This window comes from Panthera onca, chromosome B1 (assembly GCF_046562875.1).
Source record: "Panthera onca isolate mPanOnc1 chromosome B1, mPanOnc1 haplotype 2, whole genome shotgun sequence".
Classification (NCBI taxonomy): domain Eukaryota; kingdom Metazoa; phylum Chordata; class Mammalia; order Carnivora; family Felidae; genus Panthera; species Panthera onca.
This window is the reverse complement of record NC_138342.1, coordinates 194,783,726-194,797,667: the sequence shown is the minus strand read 5'-3', so window position 1 is coordinate 194,797,667 and position 13,942 is coordinate 194,783,726.

Here is a 13,942-nt window from a genome sequence, read left to right as displayed (position 1 = left end):
ATTTTTGTTGAATAACAAACTACCAGAAAGATACTAAATTGGGCACTCTTGATCCATGTGGATTAGCTGGGATCAGTCCTCAGCTGGACTGGATTAGAAGATCCAAAAGTCTTCACTCGCATGTCTGTGCCAGGAATTGTGAGGGGTCTGAGATTTTACCTTATTTACAGGCCAAAATACTAGACTATTACTATTTCACTGATGCTAACAAAAATATATAATACATGTGGATCAGAGACAAAGAACTCTGTTATACATGGCAAAAGCAATAACCAGAAGGTTAGTATAATATTCCTGTTCCTAGGTACAATACAGATGGGCCTACGTGAACACCAACAGAAATAGTGGATTGAGGTACAGAAGAGGAGCACTGAGTTTGGGGACTGTACTGCTTTTATTGTGAGTGGAAATAAGCCTTCTCTTTGTCCAAAAGGAAATGTCACATCATCTGTCAAAGCTGTTCCATGCAATCACAACCCTGAGAAATGCTCAGGGTAGTAGGCAGTAAGAGCCTTGAATCTTGGCATGCAGAGCAAGAATCTGGATAGTCACTTGGATCCCATGTAGAAGAGACTGTCCTTTCCCATTGTGTATTCCAGTCACACTTGTCAAGATCAGTTGACTGTACATGGGCATATTTCTGACTTCTGGACTCCATTCTATTCCATTTGTCTATATTTGTTTTTATGCCAGTAGAATACTGTCTTAATTACTGTAGGTTTGTAAAAATATTTTGAAATTAGTGTGATGCCTACAACTTTGTTTTTATTTCTCAAGATTGTTTTGAATACCTGGGATATTTTGTGGTTCCATATGAATTTTATAGTTGATTTTTAGATTTTTGCAAAAAATACTGTTGTGATTTTCATTGGCATTGCTTTGAATCTGGCGATCACTTTGGGTAGTACAGGCATTGAACAATATTAAGTCTTCTAATTTATGAACATGGGCTATCTCCCACTATGTGCCTTTTAAAATTTCTTTAATATAGTCTATGACTTCCTTAGTTAAGTTTGTTTGCTTTTCATTCTTTTTTGATCTAATTGTAAGTGGGATTATTTTCTTATTTTCCCTTTTGGATAGTTCACTGTTATAACATAGAATAGAACTAAGTTTGTCCATTGATTTTATATCCTGTATTTTTTACCGAATTTATTAGCTCTAAGAGTTCTTTTTGAAACTTTTACTGTATTCTACATATAATATCATGTCATCCACAAACATAACTTTACTTCTTTCCTTTTTTTTGCTTATGAATTTTTTTTAAATTTCTTACATACTTTTAAAGTTTTTATTTAAATTCCACTTAGTTAACATACAATGTAATATTAGTTGCAGGTATATGATTTAGTTACTCAATACTTTCAAACAACACCAAAGGGTTACTATCCAAAATATATAAAGAACTTAAAAAACTTTCTTTTTGATTTGGATGCATTCTGTTTCTTTTTCTTGCCTAACTGCTCTGGCTAGCACTTTGGTACTATGTTGAATACAAGTGACAGTTGTGCGCATCCTTGCCTTGTTCCTGATCTTTTTCTTAAAAGTTTAATTTTATTTTTGAGAGAGACAGAACACAAGCAGGGGAGGGAGGAGAGAAATGGAGACACAGAATCCGAAGCAGGCTCCAGGCTCTGAGCTGTCAGCACAGAGCCTGCGGTGGGGCTCAAACCCACCAACCAGCAGATCATGACCTGAACCAAAGTCGATGCTTAACCAACTGAGCCACCCAGGCGTCCCTTGACTTTGATTTTTTTTTAAATGTTTATTTAGTTTTTTTCTTTTTTGATAGAGAGAGAGAGAGAGAGAGAGAGAGAGAGGGAGAGGGAGGGACAGAGAGAGACAGAGAGAGAGAGAGCGCACAATGCCAGGAACTGTGAGGTCATGACCTGAGCTGAAATCATGAGTCAGATGCCTAACTAACTGAGCCAGCCATTAAGGTGCCAATATAGGCTTTGATTTCTATACCACTTTTACATTCACAGCAAAATTGAGTGGAAGGTACGGAGATTTTGCACAAAACCCCTCCCCCATAGACTCATAGACTCCTCCACTATTAACTTGCCCTACCAGAGTTTTTGTTAAATTGATGAATCTACATTAATATATCTTTTTATTACTCAAAGTCCATAGTTTATATCAGCGATCAGTCTGGTGTTATAAACCCTAAGGGTTTAGGCAAATATATAATGATATATAGCCATCATTATATTATCATATGAAGCAGTTTGACTGTCCTAAATGTCTTCTGTGCTCTTACTCAACCTTCCCTCTCCCTTAACTCTTGACTACAACAGATTTTGTTATTTGTTTGTTTGTTTATTTATTTATTTATTTATTTAAGTTTTTAGTCTAATTTCAGTTAGTTACCGTGTAGTGTTATATTAGTTTCAGGTGTACAGTATAAGGATTCAATAGCTCCATCCACCACAGATCTTTTTGTTGACTCCACAGTTTTATATTTTACACAGAATGTCACACATTTGGAATTATATGCTCTGTAGCCTTTCACGCTTTTTTTTTTCATTTAGTAATATGCATTCAAGTTTTCCCCATGTCTTTTAATGGCTTGATAGTTAATTTCTTCATATCACTGATTAATATTCCATTGTTTAGATACACTTCAGCTTATTTATACATTCACTTACTGGAGTACATCTTGATTGTGTCCAAGTTTTGGGTATTATTAGCAGAGCTGCAAGAAACATCTGTGTATAGGATTTTGTGTGCACTTAAGTTTTCAACTCCCTTTGATAAATATCAAGTAGTGTGGTTACTGGATCCTATGGTAAGAGTATGTTTAGATTTTTTTTTCTTTAAATGTTCACTTTATGTTTGAAAGAGAGAGAGAGCACACAAGTTTTGGGGAGGGGGCAGAGAAAGAGGGGGACAGAGGATCCCAAGCTAGTTCTCTATTGACAGCAGTGAGCCTGACACAGGGCTTGAACGCACAAACCGTAAGATCGTGACCTGAGACAACATCGGGCATTTAACCGATTGAGACACCCAGGTGCCCTGCAAGTATGCTTAATTTCCTAAGAACCTGACAAACTGGCTTTCAAAGTGTTTGCACCATTTTGTGTTCATACCAACGATGAATGAGAGTTCTTGTTACTCAACAACACTGTCAGCATTTACTATTGTCAGTGTTTTGGATTTTAACCATTTTAGTAATTGTGTAGTGATGTCTGTTTCAATTTATATTTCCCTAACAACATATGATATGGAGCATCTTTTCATATGCTTATTTGCTATCTGTATGTCTTCTTTGGTGAGGTGTCTGTTAAGGCATTTGGCCCATTTTCTAATAGGGTAATTTGATGCTTATTGTTAAGTTTAGGAGTTTGTATGTTTTGGGTAACAGTGCTTTTTCAGATGCTTATTTTGCAAATATTTTCTACCAGTCTGTGGCTTATCTTACAATTTCCTTGACATTATCTTTCATTTAGCAGAAGCTTATAATTTTGGTGAAGCCCAGTTTGTCAACTCTTTCTTTCATGGATCACGCCTTTGCTATTGTATCTAAAAAGCTATCACCATACCCAAAGTCTAGATTTTACTAGAATTAATGTGCTCCAGGATTCTGGCATCATTGAGGAAATAGTAAAGGCAACACTAGAATATTTGCAAAGAGGTTAGTAGAGGGAAATGTAATAATCACACTTTATATTTAATATTAAAGACTAAGTAAAAATAAATATACAGGTGGATTTATTATAAAACAAAATGTAGGTCGGCAGATAAGTACCTAAAACATTAATAATTTTTCTCACTGTAAATGCACGAAATATTTCTAAGAATGTCATCGTGGGAAACATATAAAATCCTTCAAAAAGGCAGAACAAAAATAATAATACCAAAAATTTGAAAGGAAAAAACACTGATAAAGGTATAACATGCTAAGAGTAATTAAAAGAAAGCTTATAGAAGCTATATCACTACCAAAGTAGACCTTGAGGCAAAATTTACTACACAAATAAAGGGCATTTCATCACAATAATGGGGACCGTTTATAGGGAGATAGTGCAATACTAATTGTGTAAGCCAGCAGAATATCACTACCGTATACCCTGAAGGAAAACCTCAGAAAAATAAATAAAAGAAGAAATACAAAAACCCACAATAGAGTGGAATATTTAACTGCTCCATTTCCAGTAACTGTTAGTAAAGCAGCTGAATATTCAGTAAAGTTATGGGAGATAACAATAATATGATTAATAAAATTCACTCCACTTAGTGTATGTGTTTACACACACACACACACACACACACACACACACACACACACACAAACACAGAATTGTGCTCCCACCCTGATTGTTTTTGATTAAACACGAAACATTTGTCAAAGTTGAACATATGTAGCTTAAGTCATAAAGCAATCCTCAAAAATTTCAAGGAACTGAACCTATTCAAATTTTTACCTTAATCATATGGAATTAAAATTAAAAACTAAAAAAAGATGACAATGGTACCAAGAAGATACTCAAATCCCCAATTGCCTAGAAAAGAAATAATACATGGCTAAATATTAAGTATGTCAAAAAATAATATAAAAACAGATGATAGAAATATTTTAAATTCTTTAAAATGAAAATTGGATATCTGAATGCTTTTGAGTAAACAGAAAGGACAGCCTGTACATGAATGTGTATGAGACAAAGATTTCCCAAACAGAACAAGATAGCAACAACAATGAAACAACTCCTATGATGGAAATAAAAAAAAATTGTATTATGTTCTGATCAGAAATTTCTATTTACAGAATAGACTATTATGGGGATAAATGCAACCCAAAGAGTGTAGAAGAGATTCCTAGTATATAATACATGAAGTTATTACCTTCAGAATATATAAGGAAATATTAATCAAAAAGAAGTTGACAAACAACCAAATAGAAAAATGCAGAAAAAATTTGCCGCAAGAATAGCTAAAATGAAAAGGAGAACAACGGTCTAGCTTTGGAGATTATGGGGAGACAAAGAATATATATACACTGATGATGGGAGTGTACATTGATAAAAATAACTTGGTGAAAACTGTTGGCAATATCTAGTGTAGTAAAAGAAAGATAAGGATGCTCTACTCCAGCAACCCCTCCCATGGATATGCACCCAAAAGAGATCAGTGCATAAATTCACCAAAAAACATGTACAAGGTTACCCATACCAGCACTGTTTATAAAAGTCCAATGCATCAGTATACTGGGTGCACATATAACAGTGTATTCATCCAAGGCGATCGTATGCAATGTTCAATATGCAATATGAAGAAAGTAAAACAACACTCAACAGGAGGAATGAATTTCTCCATCTTAATTTTCAGCAAAAGAGTCCATACAAAAAAGAGAATATAGATGATTCCATTTATATTGAATTAAAAAAAGAAAAAAAAAAAAAACAGCAAAGCTGAACTATGGTGTCAGAAGCCAAGATACTGGTTACCCTTTGTGAGACGTTACTACTTGAGGATATGCAAAAGACTTTAAGGTCCCTGGTGATATTCCATTTCTTGATCAGTTTCAGGTATACGGCTATGATTCAATTCTTGAAAATTCATCCAGCTAAATGTCTTACTCACACCCTTTTATATAGGCATATATACCATAATCAAATAATGTACAATAAATATTGCTTTTGTTTAGATAGTTGTTTTTATTCTAGATGATTTTGGTGATTTTTAAAGATCAGTATAATACAAATCAACATGTAAAAATTTTTAATTTCAAACACAAATTTACTTAATAGTGACAACCCCTAACAACTTTAGTGCTTGATATAATTAAACAAGAAAAAAAAAAAATGTATTAAGGTAGTGATATTATAGCTTGTGATAGTAAAGACGTTTCAGTAGTCAATTTTTGGGGTTTTAAATAAGCTTAAGTAGTAATAGGTCATTGGGGTGGAATAGTTATCATGCCCTAATATCACCCCTGAAGAGAATATCGTCGTCAGAGGCAGCCATGTGCCCTCAAGCACCCAGGAGTGCTGTTATCTGATAATTATACCTGCTGCTTTCACCAAGCATCGTATAAACATTTGGTTTTTTAAGTACAGCCATTATACTCATTTTAAGTATATTGCTCTGACCACAAGAAAATACCAGTTAATGTTATGTTAGTTTAATAATTAAAATATAATGATATTGCATGTCTTATATAATGTAACAAAAATCTCTCAAAAAAACCTTCTTCCTTAAAAATATTAATGAAAATAAGAATATTAAAATATTCTTATAATTTAAAACATTAATAAAATAAGAATCTACCTATAGTTACATATTCCTAAGTATAACAAAAAAGTAGCTGCTTACGAAAATCAATTAATCATAGCAATCACTGATCTCTGTTCTCTTTTATCCTATTAAGAAATAAACAGGGTGATCACCTCCCGAAATAATTTATCTCTCCCTTAGTCTTTGACAGGATACTTAAAAGTTCACAGGTTTAAAAGACAAGTGAATTTAGCTGTAACGTTTTACACTACAAATTTGTGGCTTATATTTCATTAAATGGTTAATGTTTTTTTTTTTTTTTTTTTTTTAACGTTTTTATTTATTTTTGAAACAGAGAGAGACAGAGCATGAACAGGGGAGGGTCAGAGAGAGGGAGACACAGAATCTGAAACAGGCTCCAGGCTCCAAGCTGTCAGCACAGAGCCCGACGCGGGGCTCGAACTCACGGACCGCGAGATTGGGACCTGAGCGAAGTCGGCCGCTTAACCGACTGAGCCACCCAGGCGCCCCTAAATGGTTAATGTTTTAAAGATAAATATTTTTATATAATGTATATATAATACATTTTTATATAATGTATATATAATGTTTAATAGTATGATATAGAAAATAGATTTTTATTATTAAATAAATCATTTAAGGCTCTTGATTGTTATGAACTGTTTTAAGATAAAATAATCACTTACAAATAAATTTAATATCATGATGGATAGTCTTTCATAGATGCTACTGAATTATAAGAAAAAAAATGTTTTCTTTATTCCTCATAGTTATCTCAAAATCCTCTATGCTTTTTAGTATTTCATCTTAAAATATAGTTCATTTATTTTTACATTGCGAAGTAAATACACTAAAATTTAAATTGCCAAAAGAGCTAGCACATTTAAACACAGGTAGTCAGTCAGATATAGTTAGGTACAGAGTATAGTTTACATTGTTCTTTGTCTAATGTGCTTTCCATTGGAATTCTATGCCCCATTAGGAGAAACAGGGCAGATATGAAAGAAAGATATCGATCCTTTAATCAAATGGCTTATACAAATAAAAATTTTTGATTAGTGCCCAACCTTTTATCAACCAGCCACTGAACCCCTTCAATTCCAACAATAATCCCTACTGTTACAGACTATATGGTTGACTGGAAAATGTTCTGTTTATTTTTAAAAATACTGTATGCTTCAAATTCAATTTATGGAAAAACTAATTATGTTATGTTTATCTATAAGTTGAAATACAGTGGGAATAAAGTTTTTAACTTTATTTCTGAGAAATCCCAAGCTATCAGCTTACAATATTGAAAATAACCACAAATAAGAAACAGGCATCATTAAATCCAGCCAGCATCTGAGTAAATTAAATGTAGAGAAAAATAGGAAGAAAAAGTTGCTCTGAGAAGAGAGACTGATTATGAAAACCTGCACAAAAACGTGTGCACAGACACGTACATGCGCGCACACATACACACATGTGCACACACAGAAAAAGACACATATATGCACATGGAGAGACACACGTGTGCACACATGTGTACACGTGCACACACACACACACCTAATAGCTTTAAGTTTGAGCACATTTTCGAAAGTAGAAATAACATATTTTTGGCGATGTAATTACATAATCACAATACACAAGGGCGTAAACTACTGTAAAGACAGTAACACTGGAAGTCGCAAGCATACAGTGAGGAAGTTAGAGTAATAGAACTTGAGGCAAACAAAAAAGTCAACAAAGAGAGGAAAAGGTGGAGTATAACTCTCAATACACCATGCGTATCAATTTACTAAAAACTAACTTATATAAAAAAGATACGAGCCAACTACATATGGGATCTGGCAACACTTGAATTCTGGGGTAAATTTTCATTGAACTGTCAAAGGTTTTATATCCTCTGAACCAGGGTGTTTTATCAGGAGGGTTTTGGTTTTATTTTGACCTCAAAATTTAATCTGGAGTAAATTTATACCAAATTTGGTTCTCTCTTAAAAGTCTAAGTTACCATGCTTTTAGTCTCTTAGGACTGGATCATTTAATATGTCTGAGTGAAAAGTATGTAGCTTTGAGAGGTTTCAATCTATGTCTCTACAGTTCGGCAAAGTTTGTAATTAGCCTAAGTATTTAAAAAACAGATATTGTGCATTATTATTCTTTTCAATGTTAAGGGGATATTTAAATAGTGGTTTATTTTCATTCATTTTCCAGAAAGAGGTGAGTCCACAGAGCCACTTAACTAATTATTATTTACTTTCAACTTTACCTCAGAATATGATGTTGTTTTTCTCACTATGAGTGTGTGTGTGTGTGTGTGTGTGTGTGTGTGTGTGTGTGTATGTGTGTCCCTACATACATATCTTAGAGAAAACTTAAAGGCATGGTCTTAACCATTAATACTAGTCTTATTGTAGGGCAATGGCTTTTCCATGGTGCCCTGCGGACTCTGCCTTTAGACAAGGCTTAATGACAGTTGGTCTAGGTTGTGGCAGAATGTCCTATGATCACACTGTAATGCAAGAATATGGGAGGATTTATAAGGAGGTGCCATCCGGCTGTTTGTCAGTTGCCTCTCTGTTTACCATGGAGGCTGTCAAGAGGCATGCCTTCTGTGTTCTGATCATCTCTGAGGCTTGCTATTTCCCCATTCTTAAGGTACATAACTGCAGGCTTTCAAATTGTGATCTGTCATTCTAGATTCGGTCATTTGGACCCTGTTGATTCAGTGTCATCTTGTGAGATACGGGACATTAGGAATAGACACCTATGCTATTCTTGCTTTCACTGCCTAGGTAAATAATACATTTTCTGAATTTAAAAGGAGTTTCTTTTTCTTTACCAGTTGAACATGGTGTTAGCATTACTTGAAACTGCCTTTCCAAGAAACAGTATATTCAAGGCTGCTTCATCAAGTGGCTTTTCTTCACCAAAGTGTTAGCAGCTGTGTCATGTGGACATTTTTAATCACAAGAGGAAGGGAAAAGCTATAGTTGAGAATTCACAGTAAAGCTGTGACAATTCAGGACCATATGATTTCTTCTATATGGCCATAATTTGCCAGGAGTTATTAGGGAATCTCAATCACCTTAGTTTACTTAAACCAGAATAAATATCTCTTCTCTATATAGTTTAAAACACTTATGAAAGAAGAAATAAATTTTGTGGAGTTTCCGTATCAAATATAAAGACAATGGTTCCATGTGCTATATAATGCTTCCAGAATGCTGAGAAGACTGAGTACCAAATAATATTTTTCAGAATATTTCAAGTCGGTTTTAATGAAAATGAGGAGGTATATCAAGAAAATCATTACTCTTAATATTATTTTCTGCTATAGATGACATAACTATTAAAAATAAGGGAAAGCAAGACAAGGCAAAAAGCACCTGTGAACTATTTACTATGCAGAGTCTCATTTAGACATTTATTACATCAACATTACCCGAGAGGTCATTGCTGGGATGAAAACTTTATAAACAAGAAAATAATTGTGATTGTCACTTACTTTTGAACAGAATATTTAAAATTTTGAGAAGACATGAATTTCTCAGAATTATGTCTAGAGATTTGCCCCTATGCCCATTTCTGGATTAAATATCCCTAACTTAAGTTTGACGTGTTTTCATCAGTTCCCTAAAAAAACCCATCCTTACAGGTCCATTTGCAAGTGACTATACTGACACTTTTTTAAAGACAGAATTTAAATAGTCAATGTTGTAACTAAAACAAATAATAGAGATTTGCAGTCCCTTCTTGCATACAGAGTTGAAATAAACAACTACATATCACTGGTAAACTGATATGATAATTTACAAAACAATGATTGAACTATTCACTGAATATATTTCTTGTGCTGATAAGATATGGTTGAATGGTTTACACACACTTTAAAATTTTCTCAATATTTATTACCAATATGTCCAATTTGAAATAATGGTTTTTGGACTTGTGTCAAATAAATGCTACAGAGATTTGAATTAATTACCACCCAATATGTTTGAATGAGCATATTGAGTCATTTAAAGGCTAGACCCAACCTCTTGTGATATTTAGTAACTACAGCCAGAGAAATAACATGCTCTCTCAATGACATGCTGATCATGTTAAATTACTCTCAATAAAATATTTTGATCCCAAACTGGCTTATTACATTTAAGGAAGTCTTTTAATAATATGTTTACATTTAAATACAACTACTAATTAAAATCCTCTGGACAAAAACTAAATTCCATAATCCCTTTAACTTAATATGTTTCAATTTTGTTTTAGTATTTTAAGATGTGCTAACCTGAGTGATTTTAGGATTGCAATCATAATGAACTGCACAATGTCATTTTCATGTATTATTAAAATATTCATTTTCACATTTCAACAGTAAAGTTATTTTATAATAAACACAGAAATGTACAATGACCATCCCTACTGTCCAAAAGTAGTGGTAAAGATTTGGATTCATTTTTCAGTACGTTCCTCCAACGGTGTGTGTGTGTGTGTGTGTGTGTGTGTGTGTGTGTGTGTGTGTTTTCATGTGCTATTTTAATCAGAAAAAATGTTATTATACTTTATATTATTTCTGCAGCTTGCTTCTTCTCTTTATTGATTAGGCCTAGAAATTGTCTTCAAACCTAAATAAAATATATGAAACTTCATAAACAGAGCCATACAAAACCTGTAAGCACTACATAAAATATATAGGAAGCACATAATCCAGAAATAAATAAAATATTACTTTATTGAAAAAACATATATTTGAAATTTGGTCAAGTTTCGGGCTTGGTTCAAACACTTGCTCCCTACAAATGGGAACTAGCAACCATAATTTAAATACTGTATGAATGCCATAGAACTGCAAAATAAATTTTATATAATGCAAAAATGCAATCATCACTTTTTTGTTAGGCAGTTAGACATTAGCAAGGAGAGATAAAGCAGATGCTGGCCACACCCTAGGAACTATCCATGAGGGTTAACAGCCACATCTTCAGAGCCACCTCTAAGGACTAACAGAACAGAAAAGGCCTAGCCACAGAGCTGGCTTGAAAGCCACAGGGCACTTCTGAGAGCTGTGCATGCTCACAAAGGGTGCAATTTGCGTTAAATACCTTTAAGGTCACAACAAAAGCTCATAGACATTCATAAATATGTAATACATAAACAAATACAATTATAACAATGCACAATGGCCGGGTGCATGTGCAGAAGCCAAAATGTTATATAACCACCAGCCGTCAATCAAAAATGTCAATCAAAGCCAAATTTACCTAAGCAGAAAGCAGGCTTAAAAGGATGCAGCTAAATCTTTAGGGGCCATTGCCACTCTTGCTTCAGCGGTGGCCCTTTTTCCTCTTGAAAGTATACTATACTTCCCTACTCAGTAAACTCTATGTCTCCACTCTGGTCTCTGGTCTCCAATTCTTTGGTGCATCTGGGTCAAGAACCAAGTGACCTGGTAACAGTTGTACTTTTTAAAATAATTTACTTAAAAAGAACTATAGTCAAATATCACTTATATAAATAATGCAAAATATGATAAATAGATGATTAGAAAATAATATAGCAGCATACTAAATATAATTCAAGAGAAAGAGGGTTCTGTTATAGGATTGCAAGGAAGATGCATTTTATATATATGCATATTCTGGTTAAAATAAACACTGTAGAATAGGAACAGATGGCCACATCTTTACTAGCAATTCATATAAAGGCAGCTACACACACACACACATTTAATGTGTGTGTGTGTGTGTGTGTGTGTGTGTGTGTGTGTGTGTGTGTGTGTATGTGTGTGTGTACGTGTGTGTATAATGGTTAGGAGTTAGGGCTCTTGCCCATGTTCAGAAGAGATCTATCCTGGCTGGGGTACCTAGGTGGCTCAGTCAGTTAAGCGTCTGACTTTGGCTCAGGTCATGATCTCATGGTTCGTGAGTTCAGTCGTGAGTTCAAGCCCCGCATCAGGCTCTGTGCTAACAGCTCAGAGCCTGGAGCCTGGAACCTGCTTTGGATTCTGTCTCCCTCTCTCTCTGCCCCTCCCTGCTCATCCTCACTCTCTTTCTCTGTCTTTCAAAAATAAAGATTTAAAAAGAAACCTATCCTCCCTAACTTAAACAGAAAAGAAAGTTTTGGGGAAGATATTTTGCAGTCCACACATCAATAAGGAGCCTGCAACGCCAGCTCTGGAAAACAGACTGGAATCAAAGAAAGCCTTCCCACAAAGAACAGCGTGGTTGGGACACAGACTCTGGCACAACCATTGATAAAAATAATGCAGCTGCTCCTGGATTTCTCAATGTTATCATGTGAATGAGTTCTAACCTTTTTGGTTTAATAATAAAGTCCCTGAGGAAATGTGTCCAACTCACCTAAATTATCTCCGGTGACGGTGTACCGGTTAAGAGGAAGGTAGTAGTAAATAGAATCATACATATTTTATATATACTTAGCCTCTGCATCGGAGCTGGGGACCTGTACCTCACAAAGAATGTACTACACAATATGAAAGAGAGCCTTATGCCTTCACCATTTCTAACTCATTACAATAATTGAAGATATCAACTGTTAACTGATTACTTATTTTACAATAAGCAATTTGCCGATCTGCTTAATTTCGATGAGTTGCTGGCTGATTCTCCTGGATTTTTAAGTCGTTCATCTTGTCACCTGCCTATGATGGTACTTTTCCTAATATTTTAAAATATATTTGCACATTTATGTTCTTCATTATTTTCTGATTACATCAACTAACAATTCCATAAGGAAATTACATGATTGGTATATTTCATTGTTTGTAGGGAATGTAACAGCTTTCTCATGGCTGGTCTCTCCTGAGATTCCTAGTTAATCTAGCAGAATATCTTTGCTATTTCAGTAAAAATACTTTTAATTTCTTTAACATTTATTCACTTTTGAGAGACAGAAAGAGACACAGCCTCAATGGGGAAGGGGCAGAGGAAGACACACACACACACACAAAATCTGAAGCAGGCTCCAGGCTCTGAGCTGTCAGCACAGAGCCTGACATGGGGCTTGAACTCAGGAACCAACTGTGAGATCATGACCTGAGCTGAAGTCTGACACTTAACTGACTGACTCACTCAGGTGCCCCATTCAGTAAAAATATTTTAGCATTATCTCACAGATAGAGATTACGAGAGAAACTTTGCTGCCATCCTTCATTCTGATTCCATATGGCTTCTAACTCTTCTTACCAATTGTGTGTGTTTATTAGGCCATATACTGCAGAAATGCTTATTTAAAATTGCATGCATGAATGAATGAAATGTTATATTTCTTTTTTTTTTTTTAATGTTTATTTATTTTGAGACAGGGAGAGACAGCATGAACAGGGGAGGGTCAGAGAGAGAGGGAGACACAGAATCCGAAACAGGCTCCAGGCTCTGAGCTGTCAGCACAGAGCCCGACGCGGGGCTCGAACTCACAGACCGTGAGATCATGACCTGAGCCGAAGTCGGACGCCCAACTGACTGAGCCACCCAGGCGCCCCTGAAATGTTATATTTCATTACAGGAAATATTGTGTCACCAGACTGAAGCAATGGGAAACATTTAACAAAGTAAACTTATTTAATTTAAATAATGAAATTAAAGCAGGTCCACATAAGGCAGCTTGATTGCCGAGCCGAAGGCTTTAATCACCTTCCTTTAAATATACATGTGTATAGCTTATGTATGAGTGTTCTGTCAGCAGTCCAGTTAAAAGA